General features: G+C 43.4%; 1 long non-coding RNA gene across 2 annotated transcripts in view; it reads left to right on the forward strand.

Moving 5' to 3' along the window:
• The first annotated feature begins 7,820 nt into the window (after positions 1–7,820).
• The window catches only part of LOC139036222 (uncharacterized), a 278,465-nt gene continuing 273,521 nt past the window's right edge, over positions 7,821–12,764 (forward strand). The window contains exon 1 of one of the 2 annotated variants that reach the window (XR_011488924.1): positions 7,821–8,173. This is a non-coding gene — a long non-coding RNA (uncharacterized lncRNA). The remainder of the gene's footprint in view (positions 8,174–12,764) is intronic. The other variant, XR_011488925.1, reaches the window with a different exon arrangement.

Genomic DNA, 12,764 nt, shown 5'->3' on the forward strand with positions numbered 1-12,764 from the left:
ACTATTTCTGTTTTGCAAATAAGTTCATTTTTAAAAAATGATTCCACATGTAAGTGATGTCATATGATATTTGTCTTCTTCTGTCTGACTTCACTCAGTCATGACAATCTCTAGGTCCATCCACGTTGCTGCAAATGGCATTATTTCATTCTTTTTTGTGACTAACAGTCATTGATTATGGTGCCACATCTTCTTTATCCATTCCTCTGCTGATGGGCATGAAGGTTGCTTCCATGTCCTGACTATTGTAAATAGTGCTGCAGTGAATATTGGGGTGCATGTATCTTTTCAAATTATGGCTTTCTCTGGGTATAGGCCCAGGAGTGGGATTGCAGGGTCATATGCTAGCTCTAGTTTTAGTTTTTCAGGGAACCTCTTACTGTTCTCCATATACATTCTAGTTTAGAATGACCTGTTAGTGTGTCTCCCCCAATAATAGGTGGTGGGTTTCTGGAACCTAGGCGTTGTGATTGATGAAGCTTTGTGCCCTTCAAGCTTGGCACAGTGATAAGAAAAAGAGGTCATTCCATATGCTTCCTGGCCCATGTTAATCATAGCTCTCAGATGGCTGTCTATGGAACGACTGCTTCCTGCTCCTCACCACTGGACTAGCACCTGCTCGGAGGGAAGGGCTATCTCTTTTGTGTCCTGGAGCCTCTCCTGGATGGGGCCTGGTGCTCAGTACATCTCTGATGAATGGATGGAGTCAGGAGAGGCTGAGAGTGGGAGGAGTGGGATATCGAAAGCCAACTCAATACTCAAGTTCACAGCTGCTACTGATAAAGACCTTGACTAATGTCTTCGGGCCAATATTCTGGGGGCTTGTGAGCCTCTGTAACTTAGAGCTTCACACGGCTGATAAGTGACTCTTCTAGAAGGAATCTTGCTCAGTGGGGAAAACCTTCTGTGGCCGGCGTCAGTCCAGACCCTCTTCCTCATTAGGGTGGTTCACAACTTATGCTCTTTCTCAGTCTCTTTTTTTGGTGTGTGTGTTTTATCCTCCATTCTGAATCTTAATTTCCTGACGAAGGATTGAACCTGTGCCCCTGCAATATAAGTGCAGAGTCTTAACCACTGGACTGCCAGGGAAGTTTCGATTCACTCGATTGACTCATGATCACCTCATTAAAAATACAGACATTATGCCCTCCCCTGCCCCCACACTATAAATACACCCACGCATACCCTGAATCAGAATTTCTGGGGTGAAGCCCAGGAGGGCATGTGTCAGGCCACTCAGTCGATTTCTGACGTCCTTAATTTATAGGTAGGAAGTTCCTGACATCCTACCTTTCAGGTGGAGAAAATGGATCAGGTGCTGAAAGCAAAGAGATGGGTTTTTTTTCCCCTTGGTACAAAACCATACATTTTCTCTCTCCCTTTTATTCTTGCTCATGTCTATTCTCTTTCTTGCTGTCTTTATTGAATCATTCTTACCTGAATCTTAAGAGACGAATGGACACAGCGTGAAACAGGCAAATGTGAACTCGGGACTCAGTTGTGACCAGAGACAGCCCAGTGACTTGAGTCCTCTCAGCCCTGGGCATGCAAACAGGAGATCTGTGGCGTGCTGGGAACCACTGATGACGGCTTATCATACAGCGGGGCCTCCCAAAACTCATTTACTAGCTTAATGGTCACATTTCCTTCTACTCCCCTTTTTAAGCTTAAAAAAAAAAAAAGGATTCTGTCAAAACAACAGGAGGTGTCACAGATGCAAATCTTCAAATCTTTCTGAGCAGGCGAACCATTCATTGGCTCTCAAGATGACTGCAAATAATTTCCTTCCCATCTTCCTATAAGCATCAGCTCCTCCTTCCCCCTTGCACAGGGAGGGACTCTGTCCCCCCATCCTGAGTGGACACATGGTCAGACATCTTCATCCACACTCAGGGTGCAAGCTGCTTGCCCAAACATCACTTTGTTTTATTGTGGCTCAGTAGTAAAGAATCTGCCTATGATGCAGGAAAGCTGGTTCAATCCCTGGGTTGGGAAGATCCCCTGGAGAAGGGAATAGCAACCCACTCAGCATTCTTGCCTGGAGAATCCCCATGGACAGAGGAGCTTGGTGGGCTACAGTCCATGGGATTGCGAAGATTCAGATGCAATTGAGTGACTGACACTTTCCCTTTTCAAGGACACCAGGGGTCGTGTTCTTTATTTATGAAACACTTATGAGACCTGAGGGTAAGTGAGTCGCAGGCTGGGAGCGGACACAGTCCCCAGGACCCAGTGTCTGTGTTGTGCACCAGGGCCCCCTTCACCGCCTTCTCCCTCCTCACTGCTCTGGGTGGCAGCACCTTCACTGTTCTCCCCCCTCTCAGTCAGGTGCAGGGAGGCACCTGCCAGGTGGCTGCTCTGGCTCTGTGGGACTATCAGGCATTTCCTCTGGCCTCTGGCTGCTCTTGATAAATACCCCTGTTGCTGCCTTGGGGAAGAAGCCAAGCTGAGCCTGAATTAAACCTGAGTGGAGGCGCTTGGAATGAGAATGGGGTCTGAGATATTTGTTACGGTCCATGAGGGAGGACTGGAGCTCAGCCTCTTAGCCTGTAAACCTCATTTTTGTTTCCCTTGATGTTCTGATATTGCCATTTATTAGCAGTGTCATTGGGGCTTCCCAGGTGGCTCAGTGGTAAAGAATCTGCCGGCCAATACACGAGACCCAGGAGACATGGGTTTGATCCCTGGGTTGGGAAGATCCCCTAGAGAAGGAAATGGCAACCCACTCCAGTATTCTTGCCTGGGAAATTCAGTGGGTAGAGGAACCTGGTGGGCTACAGTCCATGGGGTTGAATAGAGTTGGACACAACTGAATGACTAAGCACGCACAGCTGCTCATGAACACACACATCTTTGCTGAGGGCTTGCTGCATGCCAGGTGCTGGGGGTGAGGCAGTGTGGATGGCTCAGGGTAAGAGAAGCGTGGGCTTCTGAAAGGCCAGAAAGGCATGTATGGTGCTCTTGAGACAGGAAGGAGCTTTGGATTCCGTCGGGAGGGAGCTGGGAGGAGTGGTTGGATTCAGGGTTTGTTCTGGAGGCAGAGTCGATGGCATTTGCTGATGGCGTTGAGTATGGGGTTGAGAAGAGGTGAGTTTGGACTGGTAATGGCATGTCCATGCGTGTACACCTGGAAAGCTTCTGCGATCTTTGGCAGCTGGGGAGATTCAAATGCAGGAGGCTCCTGGCAGGAGATGGGCCATCTGAATCAGGACCTTCTCTGGAGCCACTGCAGCAGCTTCCTGGCTGGTCTCAAGTCTCTTCCTGGCTTGTCTTTCTAAAGGAGGGCTGGGTACTTTCCTTTCCCCCAGACCCACAGTTTGTCCCTGTGGCCTTTAGACCAAAGTCCAGACCAGCCCAGGGGCAGTCACGGCCTCATGCTAACTTCCCACCCCATCTTCAGCCACTTCTTCACCTGCGTTTACTGATGTTCCAGACACATCAAACGCCTCCCTCCTGCTCCCCCACCCGTGACGTCACAGTCACGCCCCCTGCCTTCCCTTATTCTCTTCCCATGCTTCTGCCTTCCAGGAGCCTTTGCAAGCCTAGTCAGAATTCTGCCTCCCCCAAGCTCATACCCCAAATCCTCCCCAATGGAATTATTTCTCTAATGCAACTTGATTTGTACATTTAGTCACCATTTAATTTTCTGTATTATGGTTGTATATCTTTAAACATGTATTATATATATTTATACTGTATTTATATATATATTATATTTTGTGTTATAGTTGTATATCCCTATAATACTGCTTTTATTATTGTAAGGTCTATATTACTAGATTAAAAAAAATTTTTTTTTAATGTGAACCAATTTTGAAGTCTTTATTTACTTTGTTGCAATATTGCTTCTATTTTAAGTTTTGGTTTTTTGGCTGTGAGACATGGGATCTTAGCTCCCTGTGTGTGTGTGTGTGTGTGAGTGAGCTCCGTCAAGCCAGTTGTGTCCGACCCTGTGTGACCCTGTGGACTGTAGCTCACTGGGCTCCTCTATCCATGGAGTTTCCCAGGCAAGCATACTGGAGCAGGTTGCCATGCCCTCCTCCAGGGGATCTTCCCACCCCAGGGATCGAACCCACATCTCTTATGTCTCCTGCATTGGCAGGCGGGTTCTTTACAACTAGTGCCACCTGGGAAGCCCCTTTGATCCCAGCTCCCTGATCAGGGATCAAATCCACATCCCCTACATTGGAAGGTGAAGCCTTAACCACTGGGCCGCCAGGGAAGTCCCTCTATTCTCAAGGGTGAAGCTGAGTCTAACTCTGTATTCTGGTCTAGCCTAGAGTTTTAGACCCTCAGTAAATGGCCTGAATTATATTGATTCAGTGAAGACAGACAGGAGCTAAGAGGGCAGTTTAGAAGCATCAAGTGCCCTCTGATTACAACTATTGCTGGTATACATGAGTGACAGTAAAGAGCTTGTAAAAACCTGGAAATCAGGTAGCTTTCTATTTCAGAGGCAGCCAGCTCTCTCCAGATAATCCAGTGGTCCACCACATTTCCCAGCCTCCTTTGCACTTAGATTAGTCACATGACTGACTCTGGTCCATGAGATGTGGACAGAAAGTCAGGTGTCACTTTGAGGCTCTTAGGAATCAGCACTCTCCTCCATCTTTGTCTCTGGCTGCTGCAGTCAGCCCATAGCCATATCTTAATATGGAGAACACAGAATGGATGGAGCCTGGATCCAGACACGTCTGGTGGAGATGGGTCCTGCCATCTCATGTTAGACCTTGCAAGGATACACAAGTGTTGTACTAAATCGATGAGGTTTGGATTCGCTTGTTACCTCAGCATAGCATATCATATCCTGACTATCATATCCTCTCAATGTAGAGCCAGTAAAATCTGCATATGATGGTTTGATTAGCGATCTGAGAAAGTCAAGTCAGAAACGGTCTGTTTGTAAACTTGCAGGCATCAGACATCACGCCCAGGATGATTCAGTGAATGAGCTCATGGAGGCAGAAATAGAATATGATTGTAAACAAACACACAAACAAACAGCAGAAATCGAATCCACGGTGATGTACAGTGATTCAGAAAGGGGGCACAGAAAGGGCTATGGAGAACCAGAAGTCCATCATGTCCTTGAGAAAGGATGTCTTGGCTGCTTGGAGGAAGAGCATCTGGGCCTTTTGGACTATATTGCGGAGGTGCAGGCATCAGCCTGTTGGGGACCATTTCACATTCAGGTTATGTAACTTCCTGCTTCTGATGTGAAGTCATGCTTGCAGTTTGTGCATGCTCAGTCACTTCATTTGTGTCTGACTCTTTGAGACCCCATGGACTGTAGCCCACCAGGCTTCTCTGTCCATGGGATTCTCCAGGCAAGAATACTGAAATGGGTTGCTATGCCCTCCTCCAGGGGATTTTCCCGACTCAGGGATTGGTCCTGAGTCTCCTGTGTCTCCTGCATTGCAGATGGATTCTTCACCCACTGAGCCACCTGGGAAGCCCATGCTTGAAGTGTAACTTCCAGATAATACTGAACTTTCCCTAATTTGTTCAAAAGGAGAGAGGACCCTTTGTGCTAGCACACATACTAGCTGATTTAATCGACAGATCCTTTTTATTGCCAATGAATTCTCTAGCAATCTAGTTATGTGTATCAGCCTCTGTAAGGCAGTAAGTTCATTCATGGAAATCAGAATGAGATGGAAATCAGAACCAGTCTGTTGAATCTGTTGAAATTAGACCCAATTTGCTGGTAAGCCACCTTGTGAGGTCTTTAGGCAGCCAGGTGGGCAGCCGGGTGGCCAGGTCTCAGACCATCTCCGGTTCCACCACTCAGCTTCACTGTGGGAGTTGTGCTTGCTACAGTGCGTGTCCTTACCACGTAACCTTCAGGGACTTCCCTGGTGGTCCGCTGGTAAAGAATCTGCCTTCCAACGTAGGGGATGCGGTTTCGATCCCTGGTTGGGAAACTAAGATCCCACTTGCCCCAGGGCAACCTGTGTGCCACAGCTACCAAGCAAGCCTGTGTGCTCTGGAGCCCAAGCACTGTAATGAGGAGCCACATAAATAAATAAATTAAAAAAGAAAAAACATGTAACCTTCAGATGCTTCCAGAAATGGAGCTGACTGGGAAACACAGTCAGTCAGCTTTGTCTGTATGATCTAATGAGTCTTTACATTAAGGTTGAAGCCCCCCAAACACCCCATTAGAGAATCTCCTTGAGTATAAATTTGGTTGTTGACTTGAAAACGTATAGACCCAACCATGAACAGAATTGATTCTTGTTTGCTTAAATAAATTTCAGGGAGAGGAGTCATATAAACGTACTCTAACTCTGCCGTTTCCCCCAGAAATCTCAAAGACCGTTTTGGATCATCAACAATATATACATCTGCAGCTGTGTGTTCGAAAGCTACCGGCAAATTCTTACTCAAATAGTTTCTCACATAAGAATCATGTTTTGGAGATTTTCAGTTCCCTTTAGTCTCCTTTCTGGTTCTAGACTTGAAATATTGGTTATGTCTCATATCCCAAACACCCAGCCCCAAACTAAAAATAGAACACAAATCTTTGTTAATTTTTTGGATTTATTAAAAAAATTTTTTTTAATTTATTTTTTGTTTTATTCGTTAATTTACTGGCCACGATGCCTGGCACGCGGGATCTTAGTTACCTGACCAGGTATTTAAACGGAGCCCCCCACCCTGGCAATGTGGAGTCTTAACCACTGGACTGCCAGGGAAGTCCCTGTTAATTTTTTTAAAAATTATTTATTTTTGGCTGTGCTGGGCCTTCGTTGCCTTGTGGGCTTTGTCTAGGGGTGCAGGGGCTCCTCTAGTTATGATTCTCAGGCTTCTCTTGTTGCAGAGCAGGGACTCTCGAGCATACAGGCTTCACTAGTTGCACTTCCCCAGCCCTGGAGCACAGACTCAATAGTTGTGGTACATGGGCTGAGTTGCTTTGCGGCAGGTGGGATCTTCCCAGATCAGTTATCCAACTCGTGTCTCCTGCCTTGGCAGGCAGATTCTTTCCCACTAAGCCACTAGCGAAGCCCCCTTTTAATTTTTTTTAACGGTAAAAATAGTCACATAAGTAAGAATTTCTAGAAGTGTAGAAATAATAAAAAATAGAAAGTAGGACCCTTCCTAGTTCCATCCCCCAGAAAAAGCCACGGTGACTAGTTTGGTGGATATTATTCCAGATTTTCTCCCTACACATATACAACCATATGTTTTATTATTTACAAAAATGGGATAATTTTATGCATGCTGTCTTACAATATGCTTTTTTTTTTCTCTCAGGAACATATCTTGGGCATATTTTTTATGTCAACGCACATTTGTATTTTTTAGTGGCTGTGGAATATTCCATTTTATATGTGTACTATAATTTATTTAACCAGTTCCCATTGCATTGCTCTCAATTTTTCACATTTATAAACAACCCTGAAATGAATGGCTTTATCTACAGATTTTTGAGTACCATATGGCCTTACTATAGTTAAGTTTCTAGATGAGAAAATATTAGGCCAAAAGATTTCTATATCTTAAATTTTAATAGCTTTTGCCCAAAGGTCTGTACAGTTTACATATTCACCACCACCATGCTGACCTCTTGGTTGGATTTGCATTTTGATAGTCTTCGGTAATAGAAATCTCAGGGCTAGAGTCTACTGTGCAAGGTAGAGGTGTAATTTTTTTGAATTACTAAAATGCAAAAATTACCCCATGCAGTGCCATTTTGGTCATGGTTTCATAAGCACAAAATGGTAACCATGACTCATGAGTGAAAGCGGAAGTGTAGCCCATTCTGACATTCTCAGTCGCGTTCCCACCTTGTGGCCCAGCCACCCCCACAACTGTACACGTGTGACGAGGTTTGCTGGGCTAACAGGAGTAGGAAGTGCTTTGCTTTAAATCTGCCTTTTACAGAGAAGTCAGTGGGCTGGGATGGAAAATCCTTAACTCCCACATTTGCTGGCTATGCACCCTTGGTGCCTCACTAATTCTCTCTGAACTGATTTCTTTATCTGGCTTATGGCATTTTGTGAGAACTAACTGAGAAAGTAGATGGAAGTTCCTAACCCAATGCCTTGCATGTTTGCTTGTTTTCTCCATCAGCTGAGCATCCTTCCTCTGTGGAAAATAGAGCTTCTATTCAAGGACCAAACTTCACCATGACAAATGACTCTGGTTTTAAACCATTCCCAAGAGAAGGGTAAGTCTTACTTGTTGGGAAACTCTATTTCTCTTGATTTGTTTGCAATATATTGGACGTTTAGGTATGTTGTTGAACAGGATGCTTTTTTGTTTGTTTTTTCAGAGCAATTTTCTCTAATCATCTTCTTGTTGTTCAGTTGCTAAGTTGTGTCCGACTCTTTGTGAGTCCATGGACCGTGGTCTTAACCGTATCCATTTGGTTTTGCCAAGTGCATTATGAAATAGGTCATATTACTATTTGGCCACATTATGTAGATACAGCTCATTGTGTGTAAAGCTGCCTATTGTCTTCAAATGTGGCTCTGTTGACAGGGGTTCCAGTGGGAGTGACTTGAGCTCAGTGAGACCCATTGGGTCTATGAGGCTTTTCACTCTGTGCACGTGTGAACTTATTTCCTGGGTAAGCTGCTCTAGCTAAGATTGAAAGAATCTGTCACTCATGGTAATTTCCTTCTACCTAGTGGCTTAGTTAAACCCTTGCTATGTTTCTAGCCATTCAGACTACTCCAGAGTGTTCTAAACCACATCTGCAGAGGGGAAATGCCTGCAGAGGGGATCATTCCTGGAGACATGAGAAGAGCCCAGAAAGCTGGTGGCAAAAATAAGCTCTAGATTGAAGGGAGGCAGTATAGCTTAATTCATTAGCTTGCTTTTATTTAACTACCATCAAAGGTAGGGCATGTAGTGAATAGTAATCTTAATTTTCAGATGAGGAAATAGGAATTCACAAGTTTAATGACTACGTTTAATGAGATTTGTAAAGTTCTAGGTTAAACTCAAGACCTGTGGTCCAGTTCTCTCTCTGTTGAGGAAGACTGGGATGGTAGTGGCACCCCCCAAAACTGTCCCTGGGCTGCAGATGCAGGAGGCCCAAATGCAGCATCCATAGCAAAGTGTCAGGGTTCAGCCAGGTGAAACTCAGCAAGGACATGACCTGGTGGTAAACTTGAGGGAAATGAAGGCAGACACCGAGCTCTCTGAAGTGTGTTGCTGAAGCCAGAGATGGAAGGACCAAGGATGTCCAGGTATTCAGGGCTCACCTCCGAGATAACCAGTCACTTTCAAGATCCACCTGGGAGAGGCTGGAGGCTGTTAACTTATCCTAGTTCATCAGATTTCATTGGGCATGAAGCCTGGCAGAGCTCAGGGGAAATGAGGCTTCATGATTTCTGGTCAGAGGTGCTGAGAACAGCAGAGACTGTAGGCAGGGTTCACAGTTTAGCCCACAGAATTGTCCTTTTCGAGGTGCTTCTTCTGCTTTCCTTGCTTCTCCTCTGCACTGCTGATTGAGTGCAGCCAGCAATGCCAATGATGCCAGGCTATGCTGAGCTCCGTGCAAGTGTTCTGAGCCCTCTTGACTGCTTTCTCTCCGCTTCTGCGGGACTCATCCAGCTCTTCATTGAAATGTGTGTTGTTTACGTAGCAGATTTCTGTTTCTGATAAGGCCGAGTGAAGTTTAGGCTGCTGCATGGCTTCGACTTCCTTCAAATTTATACCTGTTCATAGCTGTATTTAGTTTGCATCATGGTTTGTAGATAATAACACCTTTTCTCTGTTACATTCTCCAACAATCTAGTCACACGAAATCTCTCCATACAGGTTCATGATCTCAGTTCATGCTCATGACCAATCCATGGGCAGATTTTCTATTGCCCTCTCTTCCCTGCCCCTACTCCTGCAATACTCTAGCCTCAAATTAATATCTGACATCTTTCTTGAAGGCTGATAACAAAGTATTTTTGTAAATAACAAAGCCTTTTTTTTTTTCTTCTAAAGCTGACTTTTGGTTAACCAAGGTTGTTTTCTGTTGGGGCAGAGAATAACTATAGAAGGCACAGGCCTGGATGCTCAAATTAATTCTCTTAAAATGAATGTTTTACTGCTCTAGAATAGAATATGCTGAGAGTGGTAGAGTGGGAAGGTCCAGGCAGGGCCTGCTGTTTAGCTAATCTGTCCAGTTCTTGCAGTTCTTGCAGTGCTTTGGAGAAAAAAAATCATGTGTTGAAGGGCAAGGGGATCTTTGCAGTGATGCTGTGCCATTTTCAGTCTTGTTTATCTCCTTGTCCTTGTTTTTATTTTTAAGGAGTTAAAGGTTAATAGTTTATACTGAAATACATAAGGATAAATATTGGGTGGAGCTTCTCTTGTAGCTCAGTTGGTAAAGAATCTGCCTGCAGTGCAGGAGACCTGGGTTCCATTCCTGGGTCAGGAAGATACCCTGGAGCAGGAAATGGCAACCCGCTCCAGTATTCTTGCCTTGAGAATTTCATGGACAGAGAAACCTGGCAGTCTACAGTCCATGGAATTGCAAGCACTGGACATGACTTAGCAACTAAACCACCATCAAATATTGGGCAGGGTGTTTCTAGACACTTTTTTTCTCTGAGACTTTTTGATACTTTTGTGTAAGAAAATCAAATATATTTCCTATGTTATGTGAACTTGAAAAAATTGAAAGCCAGGGGAGAAAATACAATCAATAACACTTTGGATTAATTAAGCTTCTAGACCCAGTAACCAATTTATAGGAAAACAAATTTATAGGGAAGCAAGAAAGAAGAGTGTTTTAAGAGACATCATGGGATGCAACTAGCAAAACTCAGATATAGGTAATTCTAAGAGCCTTTTGATGAGGGTGAAAGAGGAGAGTGAAAAGGCTGGCTTAAAACTCAACATTCATAAAACTAAGATCACAGAATTTGGTCCCATCACTTCATGGCAAATAGATGGGGAAAAAGTGGAAACAGTGATAGATTTTATTTTCTTGGGCTTCACTATCATTGCAGGTGATAACTGCCTGCATGAAGGAAAGCTACAACAAACCTAATTAAAAAGCAGAGACATCACTTTGCTGACAAAGCTCCATGTAGTTAAAGCTGTGGACTTCCCAGTGGTCGTGTAAGGATGTTGGACCATAAAGAAGGCTGAATGCCAAAGAACTGATGCTTTCTAATAGTTGTGCTGGAGAAGACTCTTGAGAGTCCCTTGGACTGCAAGGAGATCAAACCAGCCAACCCTAAAGGAAATCAACCCTGAATATTCATTGGAAGGACCAATGCTGAAACTGAAGCTCCAATATTTTGGCCACCTGATGCAAAGAGCCGACTCATTGGAAAAGACCTTGATGCTGGGAAAGATTGAGGGCAAGAGGAGAAGGGGACGCCAGAGGATGAGATGGTTGGATGACATCACCGACTCAATGGACATGAGTTTGAGCAAACTCCAGGAGATAGCGAAGGACAGGGAAGCCTGGCGTGCTGCATTCCATGGGGTAGCAAAGAATCAGACATTACTTAGGGACTGAACAATGATTGAACAACAAAGAATAGATAATCTAATTTCTTTTTCATCTTTGATAACAATAATGACAAGAAGACATGGGAAAAAGAAATGGAGTAACCCATAATTTAAAAGAGAGTTAAGATCTATAACTAATAATAGTGTATAGACCTTACGTGGATCTCAGTGCAAACTTCTACATAATAAAAAAATTTTTTTTAAAGGATAGGTAAGTGTGAACACTGACTCAATGTTTAATTATATTGAGTTAATGTGATTTTTAAAGTTTGTGGTCATTTGAATTTACACACTTAAGAAGATAAAATAGTTTCAGGGATTTACTTCAAATCATAAATCATTGGTATTTGTGTGGACAAAAATGAAATAAAAGTGGCCACTATTGTGGCCTAAATTAAAATTTGAAAATTTCCTAAATTAAAGGTAACATACAAAAACTAAGCTAGACTGTAATTGAAATAAAGCAAGGGCTGCAGCTTAGAATAATTAATGTAAAAATGCCTTGTGTCCCTGACTAAGTTGGAAGAAAGCCAAATATTCATTTTTATTATTATTTTTCATGCTAAGATTTTGGATCATCAAAATAAAAACCTAAATACAAATGCACTTAAAGTAAAATCAATAGAAATATATAAACCTGTTGACAACGTTCTTTATAGCAATCCTGTAATAAAACAAGGAATTTCTCAGCCCCACTCCCTCCCCCTATATCATTTGAAGGTCAGTAATACTGTTGTGTTTGACTAAGATTTCTAGTGTCATTTATATACTCTGCATGCTAAATTAATTTCCGAAGTTTAACTTGACGTTTATCAGAGTTAGACTTTGAAATTCATACAAGAGAAATAGGTCAAATTACCTATTACAAAAGAGAAAAGATAAGCATCCATTTGTTTAAGCTTCAAAATGTCCTGGAAAGGTTTTTTTGGTTTGTTTTAATCAAAAGAGTAGGAGCTACCAAAAAAAAAAAATGACTTGATTATATAAGGTCTTCAATTGTAGATGCAGAAAAGTAGATGGAGGGGGTGGCAGGAAGACATTTGGCAAGGTCAGAATCAGAATTTGTGGAGTTCAAATATCTTGCTCAGTCTCCATTCTACTCTGCTCTGGTTGGAGATGTTGGGGATCTAAAATTGATGCATGGCAGATGTCCTTGTGGTGAGGATTCTGAATGAGAATTATGTTCTTTAATTATACGCTCCTAAGCTTTGGATTTGGAAGGCAGAATGAGCTTTGGTTTTTCTAGTAGTCATGTACGGATGAGAGTTGGACCTAAAAGAAGGCTGAGTGCT

Source organism: Odocoileus virginianus, chromosome 8 (genome assembly GCF_023699985.2).
Source record: "Odocoileus virginianus isolate 20LAN1187 ecotype Illinois chromosome 8, Ovbor_1.2, whole genome shotgun sequence".
Classification (NCBI taxonomy): Eukaryota; Metazoa; Chordata; class Mammalia; order Artiodactyla; family Cervidae; genus Odocoileus; species Odocoileus virginianus.